The following is a 17,005-nucleotide window of genomic DNA, read 5'->3' on the forward strand; positions in this document are numbered from 1 at the left end:
TAGTACAAAATCAAGGTGTCACCAGGCCATGATCTCTGTAAGGAGTCTAGGGGAGCTATCTGTACTTGCCTCGTCCAGTGAGTACCAGGCTAGTCCTTGGCTTGTGGGAGTATAACTCTGATCCCTTCTCAATCGTTCCATGACTGACTGTCTTCCTTCTACATCAGTGTCTCTTTTCTTTCTTTCTTTCTTTCTTTTTTTTTTTGCCATGTTGCCCAGTTCACAATAGAAACCAGGCACAGACAGGGAGGGCTTGGGTTGAGGTGTATACAGGGCACTTACTTTGCCTCCTTTTTCTATATAGTCAGTGCAAGAGCACAGCCTGTGGTAAGCACAAGGAGGCAAGTATCTCTTTTCTTATAAGGGCATCCGTCCTATTAGATCAGCACCCAACCTGCTCCAGTATGACCTCCTTTTCATGGATTACATCTTCAAAGGTCCCATTTCCAAATATAATCACACTCACTGACACTAGGGCTAGAACTTAATATAGCATTCGGGGGGGAGGGGGAGAGAGCCACAATTTAACCCTTAACAGTAATTGTTGAATATTCCAGCCAGCCACTATGGTGTGTGGCCTGCACCAAACAAGTGAGCCAGACCTATCACACTGCTCTTCTGAGAATGTGATTTGGAAATATCGTGGGTCAATGTACTTAGAGGGAGTAAACATCAAAAGGCTGAACCACGCCAAGCTACGGATAGGTTTGGAATCAGACAAACTCTGGCATCTTGACATTACGAGGGCCCAGGAATCAAGGAACAATAAGAAAACCTAATACGTGAACTTAAAGAAGCCATTGAATCATAATCATTTGGTCGATTAGAGAAAATCTCAAGAGCCAGTCTCTAGACCCCCTTGTTTGCAGCATCTAACTTGCATAGATCCAGCTCATTTTTATCCCTAAAATAGGTATACTTTTTGTCTTGAGACGACTTGATTCTTTCTCTATTCTTTGCTATCAAACAGGTGAAAACACTCTATTAATCTTTTTGATTTCTAGATATTACACTCTTCTCTGTTTTCTTTGTCAAAAAAAGGTTTCCAGGTCAATGTTCCTCTGTTTTGTTTTCATGAAATTTTGACTTTTACAGAAGTGGAAGGATCTGTGTTTTAATCAGAAACATTTCACTTGTTTGATGCTTATATTTCTAAAAAATTTAACATCAGAAAGCAGATCCATGGTTGTGTGTGTGGAGGGTAGGGGCATAGGAAAGAAGGTAGGGATGGGCTACAAAGGAACAGGAGGAAACTTTGGGGTGGGGTGAATATGAACATTATCTCGACTATAATTTCACAAGTATACACATATACCAAAACCTATCACTGTGTACATGTTAAATATATGTCGTTTACTGTATGACAATTCTACCTACCATATATACTCAAATATAAGCTGACCCAAGTATAAGCCGATGTACCTAATTATTACCTGGGAAACCAGAAAAACTGACTGACTCGAGTATAAGCCTAGGGTGGAAAATGCAGAAGCTATTGGTGAGTTTCAATAATCAAAACAAATGAAAGTAAAATTACTAAAAGCTGAGACATCAGTGGGGTAATGTATTTAAATATTTATTTTAAATAAAATCATAAATAAAAGGATAACAAGTCATTTAACATTAGTAAACTATCACAGTAAGTGGAAAATAGGTTCAACAAAAACAATAAGGTACCAACAATGATACCTTAAGAGAACTATTCCCTGAGCTCAATCAGCAAGCAAGCTAAAAGTAAAGAGTTAAAATCCTTCAAAACTGGATTCCTCATCACCATCCGTATGCCAGTGCAGAGCTTCAGCTGGTGTGAGGTCATCACAGATGCTGTCCTCACTGAGATCACCGTCATCACCATCACTGCTGTCATTTTCATACAAAGTGCAGTCTTCACTGCCATCCATACCATTACTAATACATTTCTGGAAGGCATGTCACACCATGTCTTTTGGAATGTCTTCCCATGCATCTCGAAGCCACTTTGCTATTAACTCTATGTCAGGGTTCATGAGATTTCCTCCTTTTGTTAGTCCGGCTTGCCCAGATGACATCCATTCATGCCACTAACCCGTGTATAAGCCGAACTCCAGTTTTCAGCACACTTTTTGTGCTGAAAAACTCAGCTTACATACGAGGATATACGGTAAGTTAAAGCCAACAAGACAATTTTATATTCTTCCCAACTCTATTTCACTAACAGGGCTTTCTACTCCCATACAGAATTACAATCTTGGAGGGACTAGACCCAATACTGGCACATCAAACCTGAGGATGACGTCCCTGCACAGAGAGAACTGTAGGGCTGACAACAGCTGGAGACATGATGTCCCCTTGCTGGAGCATACCATGACAGAAGACAATACTGGGGACACATGCAGGGAGTGAGTCTGGTCTGACTACTCCCATAGTGGGGTGAACCAAGGAGGGAGCATAACAGATCAGCAACAGGAGCAAAGCAATACCACAAACCCCCTGAGGAGCACCCAAAAATAGACTGCAGGCTCCAAGGGGCAGTTCCCGGAACCCCAGGACCAGTAGAGATATAATCATAAAGGTCAGCAGACAGACCTGTATGCTTTTTTGTGGGTTTTTTTTTGGGGGGGGGCCTATTTGCTAGTTTTAAAATTCTCTCCCCCCCTTTTTATTCACTTGTTTTCTTTTTGTTTTGTCTCCATTGTTCTTGTTTTGCCTACCTATATAGGATAGGCATGGGAAACAAGCCTGAGGCAAAAGCAACAGGATGGATGGTTCCAGAGGGATTTGGGGGCAGGAGGAAGTGGGGGAAAGGAGTGGTGAGCAAACAACGCCATAGACAAGAGAACAACTAGGGAATTAAAAGCAACAATGAGGATGATGTAGAGATTCTGCGGGTGTTGGAACAACAGCAATATAGCTGAGAGGAATTACTAAGAGGCGAGCATGATGAAAGGCAAGCGTGATGGTAGGGCAGGAGGAAGGTAAAAGGAAACACAGGACAGATCTAGGAAGTAAAGCTATGGATAGAGGTATAAACATAGGTGTGTACTTCTATGAATATATTAATTAATAAAATAGTGGTATTGGTTTATGTACATATATTTATAGGGCAATATATTGAAAAAGTAGACGGACTTTAGGACTCTGCTCAAGTCCTTCCTCAATGCAAGAACAGTTTGTTCTAACAACATGGTATTCTGTGATGCTCACCCTCCCAACATAATTCGCTGAAGACAAAATAGGTGTGTAAGCAAATGTGGTGGAAAACACTGATGGTACCCAGCTATATAGCATCACGCAAGCAGAGACCCAAAGCCCACCTATAGACAATGGGACATCCCCTCATGGAGGGGTCACAGGGTAGGTATAAGTCAACCAGGATGTAATAAAGCACTGATGAAACACACGATATTCCTCTGGTTCCTTGAGGCTTCCTCACCTCCCACTATCATGACCACAGTACTGCCTTTCACTGCAAGTTAGACAGGAGCATGTGCACAGGTACATATAAGAGATAAGAACTCATAACACATGGAATCCAGGAACAGGAATGGGAATAGTGATATCATAAATGTAGGGGGAAGGTGGGGAGAGGAGGGGAGGAAAGGGGAACCAATTGGAATGATTGACACATAACCACACACACCCCTCCAGGGGGATGAACAACAGAAACATGGGGGAAGGGAGACAGTGGCCATTGTAAGATATGAAAATAATAATAACTTATGATTTATTAAGGGTCACAAGGGTGGGGGGAGAGGGAGGGAAAAAAGAAGAGCCGATACCAAGGGCTCAATAGAAAGTAAATGCCTAGTAAAGAATGATGGTAACAAATGCACAAATATGCTGGATACAATTGATGTATGGATTGTTATAAGAGTTATAAGAGCCCCAGTAAAATGATCTTATTTTAATAGTTTAATTGGACTATACTTCACATATCATACCATTTAGAAATCATTTTATTTGGGCTCTTACAGTTCTTATCACAATCCCCACATGCCTCCATTGTGTGTATGGCCACCCAGTCACCCTACAGAGCAGCGCTTCTCAGCCTTCCTAATGTCGCGACCCTTTCACACGGCTCCTCATGTGTGGTGACCCCCAACCGTAACATTATTTTCATTGCTACAGCATAACTGTCATTTTGCTACTGTTATAAATTGTCATGTAAATATCTGATAGGCAGGATGTATTTTCATTGTTACAAGTTGAACATAATTAAAGCCTAGTGATTAATCACAAAAACAATATGTAATTATAGATTGTGAAATATTTGTTTTTAATGACAAATAAATGAAATGTTGTCTTGAAGCACGGTGTAACATGGGTAACAGTCTTAATATAACAGCAGTAAACTACATTGCTACAATGTGTGTAAGAAGCCAACCTCAGTGTGAAAGTTGAGATAGCTTCTTTCTCAACCAATCAGAAATTCTCAGGGCAGTCTTTGCAAGAGACAACGAAGATCATCTTCCATAACAAGTCTACTTCTGTATTCAGTCTTGATAACCAACAAGCTGGAAAACCCTGTTTCACAAAGAGATGTGGTTGGAAATGGAAGAAGAAGGTGCAACATAGTCTCAGATAGAACAGGATATGCCGCACATACTTGATCCAGAATTTTGTAACTGACCTTGTACAGAAATGAGTTCTCACTGCATCACTGTTCATAAGTTCAATGAATTCCTCTTGTGCTGTCTCAGGAACATCTTCAACTTTGACTGAGAATGTGCTTCTGGCAAGTGCGAATGGGTGTCAGGTAGATTTGGAAAGTACAATGAAATTTCGTCTGCACGCATGAGCAAGTGTTCTTTCACAGAAATGATCATGGTAATCCTTTTGTCTGGTTCAATGTCATGTTCCTCAAAGAAAGCAGATAAGGTAGGCAATTTTATTTTCACGCATTTTTTTTCCAAAGCTGAATTTTCATTTGGAATGATCGGATCTTTTCAAACAAACCAAGGCATGTTGCATTTGGTCCCTGCAGTGATAAATTTAATTCATTCAAGATGGCAAAGATGTCAACGAAGTAAGTAATTTTCTGCAGTTCCCATTTATGGCTGAAAAGTGCTTCGAACTGCGGTCTTGCTTTTGTGATTAAAGAACATTTTGAGTTCATCACAAAGCTCAAACACATGTTTTAGAGCTTTTCCTCTCGACAACCATCTCACTTCAGTGTGAAATAGCAGAACAGTATTCGGCACATCCAACTCGTTGCACAGTCGTTAAAACAGTCAACTGTTTAAAGTGCTCGCCTTTGCAAAACTGACGGAACTTATGACGCTTTGCATTACTTCTTATAAGTCTTGTGGCAGTGTCTTCATTGCTTATATTTGCCAATGAGTCTTACAACACATTGCAGTTGGTTTCTCAATTCCTGCTGTAATTATTGAGGTAAAACAATACTGTAAAAAATCCTTATTATATTTTCTTTTCTTAATATTCTTCTCTACACGATCCATTGTCATGGGATAGTTTGCTAATATACAACAATAGCTTTAATAATACAAAAGTTGATACATGGCATAGTTCAGTCAATACAGTTCATTGAAGTTTCCTATAATTTACCATTCTCTGTATTGTTTTTTTTACCTCCCTGTTACTATCATAAGGGGGCAGCATTCACATCAACCACAGCTGAATATAAAAAGACCGATCAGCATCCAGATTAAGTTCCCATGGTACAGATTTTTATTTGCAGTAGTTGAGGATTTAACAGTAGATGATTTTACATTTACTCAGTAATTATAATTCATTAAGTGTCATTTTACTTCTAATACTGCTTCATTCAACACAGTAGCTGCTTTTAACAGAGTAGCTGCTTTCAACACAGCAAGCTGCTTTCTACACAGTAACTACTCTGTACACGTGTGTGACTGGTCTGCATAAGTACATTATGGCACCAACCCTGTCACATACACCTGTATTAGTTGGCGTAATGATGTCATCACACTGGGTACTCGTAGGTAGGCATACCTGCATGTGGGTGGGACCCACCTGGAGATGGATAGAGGAGCAGTGTCTTAGTTCTAAGACCATCACAAATATGTGTTTTCTGATGATTTTAGGTGACCCCTGTGAAAGGATTGAGACCCACCGGTTGAGAACCACTACTATATAGGATTTCCAAGCTTGTATCTCTTCACAGAAACAAATAGCTTCATTTTTCTCCTGTGGAGTGGCTGGTGGGTTGAAATTGCCCACCTTGTGGTTAGTAGTTCATTGCTTACCCAACAGCATCATCAGTGTTCCTTATTTTATATGAAAAGGGTATAAAAAGAGTTGGCTATGGCTATGTTTATATTAATATCAAAAATTCATTGTAATATTCATTGTTCTCCTGTTCCTTATCCAATAATTTCTATTTGGCCGACTTATCCAAATAAATCTAGCTTGCCAGATTACTGCAATCTCAACGAACTATTCACTCACTGCTATCAAGTCGACTCTGACTCATAAGAACCCCATAGGACAGAGTAGAACTTCCCCTGTGGGTTTCTTAGACTGGAAATCCTAATGGGGACAGACAGCCTCATCTTTCTCCTAGGGAGCGCTGGTGGTTTCATACTGCTGACCTTGTGGTTATCAACCCAATACATAACCCATACCACCACCAGGGCTTCATTCAACTACCAAAGTATCAAGAACATTTTCATTCTGGACCCAGCTGTTTGATAACACTCATGGGGCTGGTTTTCAGCATAGGACTTCTTTCAGCATTTAATCACTTCCTTTTCTTTCTTTCATTCTTTCTACTCTCTTAGCTCCATAGTGGCTAACATTGGGCTCCTAACGGCAAGGTCAGTTGTTCAAAACTACCAGCAGCTCCATGGGCAAAAGCTGGGTTTTCTACGCCCGTATACAGTACAGTCTTGGAAATGAACAGGGTCGCTGTGAATTGACATAGACTCACTGGCAATGAGTTTGGTGTTTTATATGGTTTTTTTTTTGTTTTGTTTGTGTTTTGCTCATGAGTTCTTAAATAAAATTCACTATCTTAATTTCATTGGGCACACATGACATGCCTGGCTCTGTACTAGATGCTAGGATATAAACATGAAGATGTAACTCTTGTGAATCACTTCCATGTTAGTATCACAGTTCTCCGTGAAGCAAATATTATGGATTACCCACAATATGACCTTGAACAGGCTTCTAACCTCTTTAAACTGTAGGTTACTCATCAGTGAGAGAGAGGTGAAAATAGTTACCTGTGGGGCCAGGGAAGAAAGGTAATGTTAATAATTCAATAAATAACAGTAACAATAACATTGTGGAGATGGTGCAGTACCAGGCAGTGTTTCATTCTGTTGGACATCGGATCACCATGGGTCAGAACTGACTCCACAGAACCACCGATACCATTATAATATTACTGTTGTTTAAAAACGTATATTGCAAAACTTCTTCTTTCCAGCATGAAAGTTAATATAGGAAATGTTTACAGGCTAGTTGTACAGCAAATCAAATATACGTAAAAAGTGGAGGAAATGCCAAAATGATTTAATAATTCTCAATAAAATAAGATGTTACATATGACTTGCTTGCTGTCTCAGAATTTTGGCTAACAGTAGTATGTGTTAAGCATCAAGCCCAAGCATTGGTTGTGGGGGGCGTGGGGGGTGCTTCCCACGGCTCTTAGAACTGTTAGAATGTGTGAAGGTTTTCATGGCTATTCGACTTCCTCCCAGAGATGTTAAATGAGCCTTCCTCGGGGTTCGAATAAATGTCTTGATAATTTAGAAGACTCTTTATTCGGTTAAAACCAGATTGCTAGAATCTAAAAGCAATTCTTTGATTGCAATCTTGAGTCCACATTTCAGTTCATCTTCAAGGCCAAAAAGCCCATTTATCACCTGTCTAGGGTTCAAGCAAGCATGAACAGAAGCAGAAAGCAAACTTAATGGATTAATAATAAAAATCAGGAAAAGTAAGCATGCATTACAAGGTACATTCCTTATCATAAAAGAAACAATACGAAAATTGATGATAACACCCTGGTTACCATGACAAAATTATATGGTCACATCCTGGTGATCATGACAAGATTAACTACACCATTCAGATGACAACATCCCAGGGAACAATATTGAATCAGAACAAACGACTAATTGCAGTGTCCAGAACCTGGGAACATGGGAGTACATTCTAAAATTAATCACCAGTAGAGACTTTCTCATAAGGGGAGGGAGAATGGGTAGGTCAACTAGCGGTCAACTTTCTGGGATGGGAGGGAGGAACGGGCAAGTTACTTAGCAGCTTACCAAAATGGAGTTTCTTTTGCTAGTCTGTCTCAGACTTCAATATATGCTCAGTCCTGACCCCACACATTATATACAAGAAACAGGTTCCAGTACAATGGTGATAGGAAGATTAGCAGGTTTTTACAAGGTCACAGGACGCAGTTGGTCCTCAAAGAAAGCAAGTGTTGCAATGATCCCTAGGAAACTATTTAGACCTGCGTTTCTCCAGGCGACATTCGCCACCATCCCCTGGACTCGCATGCACCTCTATTTAGCTAAACTGGGGTGCTGTCTCATGCCTGGCTGCTTTTTCATTGACCTTGTTAACCTCCTTCCTAACTTGGAACATCCCTGCTGATTAAGGAGTTTTTACTGTAAGGGAGGAGTGGGTGACACGTTGGGATTTTTAGAATACAGTGATTGTCAGAAAATCATTAGAGGAAATATTTATTTAATCATTTTATTGGGGGTTCATACAACTCTTACCACAATCCATAGAGGAAACTTTTTTAAATGGAGAGGATCGAAACGGGACCGTAGCTAGCAATGGAACGCTGGTGTGTTGTTTCTTTGAAGTGGGATGTATCCGTTTCCTCTTGCTGCTGTAACAGAGTTTCAGGAATGTGGTGTTTAAAGAGGAGCCCTGCCTGTGCTGTGGTTAAAACATTCTGCTGCTGTCCAAGGGTGGATGGCTGTAACTGTTGGCAGGTACAAGAGGGAGCCCATCCCCAGTAAAGTTTAAGGAGAACCTGAGTTAAGAGACGAAGTCACTGACGCAGCATCTGGACGCGAGAGGCCGTGAGCACAAGGTTAATGCGGCTCCACGCCTGGGAAGCTAGATAAAGAGAGCACGGTAGGGCAGAGGAAACCGCCACAAAAGCAGGCTCGATGGCAGATGGATACATCACATTAGAGGTGAGGCTACAACAGGGTTAGCTTTCTTGGGTGGTTTACCTCCGTTCTTGCTTCACCGCACTGAAAGAATTCGCACCACATAAGTACTGTTGTAAAAGTACCAAGTGACTTATGAAGCAAAGTTCCAGGTCTTATAGTCTCAAAAAGTACTTGCTACTTCTGGAAAGCGCAGGGCATGGGAGCTCACTCCTGAAGATACCAGAACAGGAGCACGGAACCACCAAACCAAAACCCCCCAGAGGGCCACGAGTTTGCACCCCATGCAGGAGATGCCCACTCTCTGCCTGCCTAGCATGCCTGAAAAAGCCGAGACACAGCCCACCGCAGCCTGGTGTTAATCCCCACTGGCTGGGGAGGCGTGATTGAGGGTATTGGCCAATCTTTTTAGCTGAGTCTAAGCGCACCTGGGTGATGTCATGTGGCTGGTGCCTTGCATTGAGTGTGGGCCCAGGTTGGATTTTCCCATAGGTGCCTAATTAGTGTGCCTGAATTCTTCCAAACCCCTTTATTGTGGCACGTGCCGCTAATTTTCCTTAAGCATGGGCCTTTGGTGGAGACAACCTCCTTTCGTCCCTAATCTAGCCACCTGTCAGAAGCAGGAAGGGGACCATGATTGGGATGTGCAAGGGTTTACAAAACTGGTCAAAGACTGCCAACCAAGGCGGGCAGGGCGAGATTGGTTACGTTCTGGAGGTATTAGGGGAAGTGTATTTCAATGACCTTTCCAGCTTCAGAGAGCCACTCACATTCTTTAGCTGGTGGCCCTCTCTCTGTCTCTGATGGCATCCACATTGGGTCACCTGGTTCTTGCTCAGTAGTCCCTTCTGAGTCCTAGGACCCTCGTCTGCTTCCCCCTTCTTCTTTCCAGGCTCCTGTGGGACGCCACTGGCAGGTCAGCTCATCATTCCCCTTGGCCATATAAGCCATGGAGATTAGGGCATGGACTTCTTCGGGGTCCTGATTCTGCCTGCCACATACGGGATACATTACAGCGTACCTGCTGATGGGACTGATCCAATAAGGAGGGAGAGTTTGACGGGGTATGGGAATGAGCAAATGGAGAGGCTGGCTTTCCATGAGGTGCAAGGAGGGTTACTCACCAGGAGAGACGCGAGAGCGTAGCAGAGGGGAGCAGATGCTGGCTCAGGAAAAGGGCTGGTGAGAGTTTGTGGAAATTATTATTTTCTCAGTGACTTAGAAGAAAGGTCATCAACTGAAGGTATGACAGACATTTATAAAATGGAGGTATGCTCCTCCCTGGGGGATGGACAACAGAAAAGTAGGTGAAGGGAGACGTTGGACAGTGTAAGATATGACAAAATAATAATTTATAAATTATCAAGGGTTCATGAGGGGGGAGTGGGGAGGGGGAAAATGAGGAGCTGATGCCAGGGGCTTATTTGTTTTTTTTAATCATTTTATTGGGGGCTCATGCAACTCTTATCACAATCCATACATACATCAATTGTATAAAGCACATTTGTACATTTGTTGCCATCATCATTCTCAAAATATGTGGTTTCTACTTGAGCCCTTGGTATCAGCTCCTCGGTTTTAATCTTCCCTCCCCGCCCTCTCTCCCTTATAAACCTTTGATAATTTATAAATTATTATTTTGTCATGTCTTACACTGTCTGACGTCTCCCTTCACTAACTTTTCTGCTGTCCATCGCCCAGGGAGGGGGTTATATGTAGATCCTTATGATTGCTTCCTCCTTTCTACCCCACCTTTCCTCCACCCTCTCAGTATTGCCACTCTCACCACTGATCCTGAGGAGTTCATCTGTCCTGGATCCCCTGTGTTTCCACTTCCTATCTGTATCAGTGTACATCTTCTGGTCTAGCCAGATTTGTAAGGAAGAATTAGGATCATGATAGTGGGGGCGGGGGGCGGGGAAGCATTAAAGAACTAGAGGAATGTTGTATGCTTCATTATTGCTACACTGCACCCTGACTGGCTCATCTCCACCCTGAGATCCTTCTGTAAGTGGATGTCCTGTTGCCTACAGATAGGCTTTTTGTCTCCACTCTGAACTCCCCCTTGTTTACAATAATATGATTTTTTTGTTTTGTTTTTTGAGACCTGATACCTGATCCCATTGACACCTCATGATCACACAGGCTGGTGTGCTTCTTCCATGTGGGCTTTGTTGCTTCTCAGCTAGATGGCTGCTTGTTTGCCATCAAGCCTTTAAGACCCCAGATGCTATATCTTTTGATAGCCGGGCACCATCAGCTTTCTTCACCACATTTGTTTATGACCCACTTTTACACTAAACATTTTTATGAGCTCTGTTTTACCAAATGCTAATTCATTACAGGCTGTCTCTGATTTACAACATATTCAGGTTAGGACAATGCACACTTAAAACGGTCTGTTTTCTGCTTTTTTGTTTTTTCTCTTTTTTGCACAGCTTAATGTTAGTTAAGGAGTGCCAGCGTTACAATGGTCTAAGTCAGATGTTCATCTGCAGATATTCAAACATGATATTTATACAGATGGTGATAAAAAGCAATACTAGTGAAAACGGGGAAAAGTTAAAGACAAAGTATTCTACTTACATTATCACCAACTTAAAATGAGGTCATCTTAAACAGTGGCCATCCTAAGCGATGAACTTGTGTGTGCAGAGCAGAACTGCTGTACAGGTTTGGGGAACTGACCTAACCAAACGGATTGCTAGGCCTGACACTGGAGCGGCCTCTGGGTGGCTTCAAATGTTGAGTTTTCAGTTCGTAGAATATCTAACTGTTTGCACCACACAGGGGTGCCATTTACTGGACATCCATGGATAATTAGCAATAAAGCAGGAATTGGTGGTGTCATGGAATAAGTGGACTGCTATTTATTGAATGTTAGCAGTTCAAACTTACCAGCTGCTCAACAGAAGATTAGGCTATCTGTTCCTGGAAAGATTTGCAGTCTTAGGAACCCAACACTTAGTGTTGCCATCAATCAGACTCAACCCAGTGGCTGTGATCTTGCAGGTTTTGCATCAATGTGGTTGAGCGAGGAGTGTCTATGGATTGGCAGTGAAGATGCAGCAATCCTCCATTACTACTTCAGGTGAGTGAAGAAGAATTGATGTGTTTGGATTATGGTGCTGGAGAAGAATGTCGAATGTACCATGGATTGCTAAAAAGACAAACTCATCTGCCTTGGAATGGCAAGACTTTGTCTTACATACTTTGGACATGCTGTCAGGAGAGAGCAGTCTCTGGTGAAAGACATCATGCTTGGTAAAGGGGAGGGGCAACTAAATAGTGGAAGGCCCTCCAGGAGATGGATTGACACAGGGCAGCAACAATGGGCTCAAGCAGAGGAGCAATTGTGAGGATGGTTCAGGACCAGGTGGTGTTCCGTCCTGTTGTGTGTAGGATCACAAGGGGTTGGAATCGACTTGATGGCACTTAACAACCACAAACAACAGTACTCCATGAGGAGATCTAGCATGATGTAATCATTAGGAGTGTAGTCTGCTTCCAATATGGAAACACTTGCTTTTTTTCCAGGCCTGGGTCCTACATCTGGCCTGTCATCTGACCTCCAATTCTTTTGACCTGAGCCAGCAACCTGCTGTACCACCTGCTGAGGCTGGGAGTCATCAGCAGCCTGACCTTGTATTCATTCACCTCTGTAGTCAAAAACCTGCCATCTGACCTGCTGATCTTGGGTTCACAAGGCCCTGAAGTTAAATGAGACAGAAGAAGCCTTCAGCCTGACATCTGACCTACACACTTGAAACTTGTCCACACCTACAAATGTGTGAGCCATTTGTATGTGTGCATGTGTGTGTATGATAGCACACACATTAAGCACTTAAAACAGTTTCAATGGTTTTGCCTCCCTTGAGAACCCAGTCTAAGACAGTAACAGTGGAGAAATCTTTTTTAGTATTTTGAGTTAAGAATATGACTATGTAATAAAATATATATGTATGCTTGATACAATTGATGTATGGATTGTTATAAGAACTTAAAAAAAAGAACTTCAAGAGCCCCCAATAAAATGATCTTTTAAAAATTTTTTTAATTAAAATTTTTAAAAGGCTATGCAATATTGGTTTTTTCTCCCTTCTATCCCATCTTTGAACAATCAGAGACATGAGTTATAATTCTGGTCTTTCATCATCTTTGTTTAACCTAGGTAAGTCACTAAAGGATATGAACATTGGTTTCAAATCTCTGACATGGAAGCCATAATGCCTACCTCACAAGGTTGCTGTTAAGAATTAAATAATATGACAAAATAACAATCATTTATAAATTATCAAGGGTTCATGGGGGAGGGGTAAAAGGGATGGAGGGGAAAAATGAGGAGCTGATACCAAGGGCTCAAGTAGAAAGCAAATGTTTTGAGAATGATGAGGGAAACAAATATACAAAAGTGCTTGACACAATGGATGTATGTGTGGGTGGTGATGAGTTGTACAAGCCCCCAATAAAATGATTTAATTATTAAAAAAGAATTAAATAATAATGCTTGTGTAAAATTGTTGCTGTTATTAACTGCCATCTGGGTAGCTCAGCTCATGCTAACCCCATGCCCGCGGAAACACATCTTTCTCCTGTAGAACAGTGATGAGTTCCAACCCCGACCTTTGGGTTAGTAGCCAGGTGCTTAACAACTCCATGGGAAATCCATCAATTCTGGGAGCCTTGTCCGTGTTTTGTTTTGTTCTGTTTGCCAACACCTTCAGCACACTGAGTGCATTTTTCCCTTTGAATTGTCTAAGGTTGCACATTTATTATGATACTTTATCTTCTCAAGCTGCCCTTTGAGATATTTCAGTACATGTGTCTTCCTTTTGCTTTAGCCACTCCCCTGTCGAAAGGAAGTTTCCGTTTCTTCTGACATCCATTGTGGTGCTTACTGTTTTTCCTGTCTTAGTGACCTTTTGCTTCCTTCTTGTACGTCCTTGATGACCTCCCACAAGTTACCTGGTCTTCGTGTTGAAGGCACTGTAACTGACCCCACCGCATTCCTTTTCAGCTACAAGCGGCCATGTGCAGACAATCAGGCAGGGTGCTCCTCTGTCTGGAATTCTTCACACTCAGGTGCAGACAATCAGGCGGGGTGCTTGCTCTGCCTGGAATTCTTCACGCTCGCTCCGTGTTTTTCATCTTTACTCCCAGAGGCAGTCCTCTGAGAGACACCCACCTTCTGTGCATGCCCAGATAGTGTTCTTTCCCCTTCCACGCTCCTTCGACCAGCCTTACCCAGCTGTACTGCAAGCATCTGCTTCACACTGACATCCCTGGGCCTGTGGGACCCCTTCTCTCCATTGCATCCAGAGATAGTGATCATGTTCTAATTAAAAAAGTATAACCCACTGAAGTCTCAGGAAAGAAACTAGCCTAGTGGAGCCAAGAGCCTACACAGGTCACAGCCTCATCATCTACCCTGAGAACAGAACTAGAAGCTCTCTAGCTACCACTCTGGGCTGTTCTGATCCGCACCTAAGAGAAGGGGAGGAAACATGGGAAAGGACTCAACTTCTTAGAAAGCCCAGACTTACTGGACCAGGAGAGATTAGAGAATCCCATGAGATTATCACCTTGGGATACTATTTAAACTTTGAACCCAAACTACCCTGAGATCACCTTTTAGCAAAATAACAGATGGGCACCCAACAGAAAGGCCATAACCTCTGAGTGTGGTACTCCAGTAAGACGCCATCTACCTGCGACCAAAAGGTCACCAATTATCCTAAAGCAAAGACGCAGCAGTAAGCGGCCAGGGAAACTTGAGTGCTGGATATGGGAAACCATGTACAATTAAAGTGAACGTTGACATGTGGTGACATGTGGTTGACATCTCGGTGAATTTGTATTTAAGATTGCCAAATGGGAACCTAATTTCCTGGGTACATTTTCGCCAAAAAAGTATTATTTTTTCCAAATTAATTTGTTGCTGTTGTTGTTTTTAGGTGCCATCGATTCAGTTACAACCCACACTGACCCTTTGCCTGCACAGTTCTACATAAAATTCCTTAGTGAATTAAAGAGCATTGTCCACTGCACATACCCCAGGACCTGGCTGTGCAGTTGCTATTTAGTACCTGTTGACTGAATGGGAGGGAAGGAAAAAGACAAGAAGGGAAGAAAAGTTGCTCTCTTTCAAGGCAAGGGGAAGCCAAACCTCTTCGTGTAATTATGATGGGCAGGTGCTCTTCCTGAAGTAGACGCTGTCAGTGGAGGCTGGTTGCTGTCTGTGGTGGGAGGCCGCCGCTCTGTGGACACAAAGGAGCACTACAGGGTGTGCGCACTGCTGCCCAGGCCACACTCCAAGAGCACGTGCAGCCTTCCCCTGCGCAGCTGGTGTTGCGTGGTCACTGCTGAAGCCGGAGGCTGCAAACTGTCGCTGTGTGTGCCTTCTGCCATGAAGGGTCACTGAGGCCCCCTGTGCTTTCCAGTGCTCACTCTTGAAGATTCTAACTCAGCTGTCTGGAGATGAAATCCAACCACTTGTTCATTTCAAAACCATTTTAGTGGGAGTTGATACAGATATATCATCCCACAATTCAATCGCATCAAGCAGTATTGCACAAGTGCTACCACAATCAATTTCAAAACAATCTTTTCCTTCCTGAACTGCTTAACATCAGCTCCCTTTTACCCTCTCCACCCTCCCCCACGGTATCCCACAAAAACCCTTATGCTCTTTGCTGTCCCTGTAGGTTCATCCATCTTGGGTTTCATACACTGAAAAACATAAAACAAAAACAAGAGGGTGAGCCCAACGACATACCGCACCCGAGATAAACCCTAATATGAACAAAGAAATACAGCAAATGTTGAAAAGCATCACGTGCATCGAGAACATCTAGGCACCTCACGTGATGGTTACAGAGTAGTTTGGGAAACAAACCGCCTTGGCTCCAGTGGCTGGACAAGCATTAGGGCAGAGGCTGTGGCGTGGGCGGCTGGTGGGCAGTGGGCAGAGCTGAACTATTGTGCCCGGGCCCTTCAGCCTGTTTCTGAGAGACCCTGGGCCTGTGGCCCGGCAGCTGCGGCATGGGTTGGCTCGTGCCAGGACATCCTGACGTCAGAGCTACACGTTGCTGGGTCCACAGCGAGGAGCACTTCTAAGGGGAAATGATTGGCAGCCCCCTCCCCCACAAGAACTGCTGATATGGGGGCGTGGGCAGAGGCGACCTGTGGGAAGCGGGGAAGCACCCCTCAGTGGAGGCCGGGGCCAGGGAGAGACTGATGAAGATGTCATCCGAGTCTAATGAGTTCTTGTCTGGCATGGCTATTGGCCACTCCTGCTTGAAGCTGACCTTCCATGGAAGCGAAGGTCTTGAGTTCAAGAAACAGAACCAGGATGTCTTTTTATCATCGCTGGCTCCTCAGACCCCATGAGCCCTACAGAGAGCCTCTTCAAAGAATCAAACTCCCAACGCATGAAGATTGCCCTCAAGGAGGCCCCCACCCTCTGCTGCTAGGGCCAGGGGCCAGGGGCTGCCCCGGACCTTGTCAGGGAGCTGAGGCAACTCTGCAAGTCGCTCTTCCAAGTGGTGGCCTATGCCTCCAGCCCCATCCCACACGGGCTTTATGCTGTCCAGCAAGAACCCGAGCGCCAACACCCAGGGGCTGGGACAGCTGCTGACACAGCACTGCCATGCTACTGCTCCGATGTGCTGCCTGGGTTTGCCCTGAAGGCCCGGGATGACATGAGCTGACCCAGCTGCCACTGCCACTGCCACCCAGAAACCTTGAACCAGGGAGCCTCTAGGTACTCCGAGCCTGTTGCTCCACAAAAGACCTGCTGTGGGCTCTCCCCGACCATCCAAATGTTACTTTATGGAGGACTGTGTTAGACAGGGTTCTCTAGAGAAAAAAACAGATTGCTATTAATGATGATAGAT

At 43.4% G+C, this 17,005-nt stretch overlaps 1 non-coding gene across 1 annotated transcript; it reads right to left on the reverse strand.

The window, feature by feature from the left end:
- Window positions 1–206: 206 nt before the first annotated feature.
- LOC142428437 (small nucleolar RNA SNORA51) lies at window positions 207–344 on the reverse strand. Its single transcript, XR_012780338.1, has one exon. It is a non-coding gene; the product is annotated as a small nucleolar RNA SNORA51 (small nucleolar RNA).
- Window positions 345–17,005: the final 16,661 nt, after the last annotated feature.

This window comes from Tenrec ecaudatus, chromosome 15 (assembly GCF_050624435.1).
Source record: "Tenrec ecaudatus isolate mTenEca1 chromosome 15, mTenEca1.hap1, whole genome shotgun sequence".
Lineage (NCBI taxonomy): Eukaryota > Metazoa > Chordata > Mammalia > Afrosoricida > Tenrecidae > Tenrec > Tenrec ecaudatus.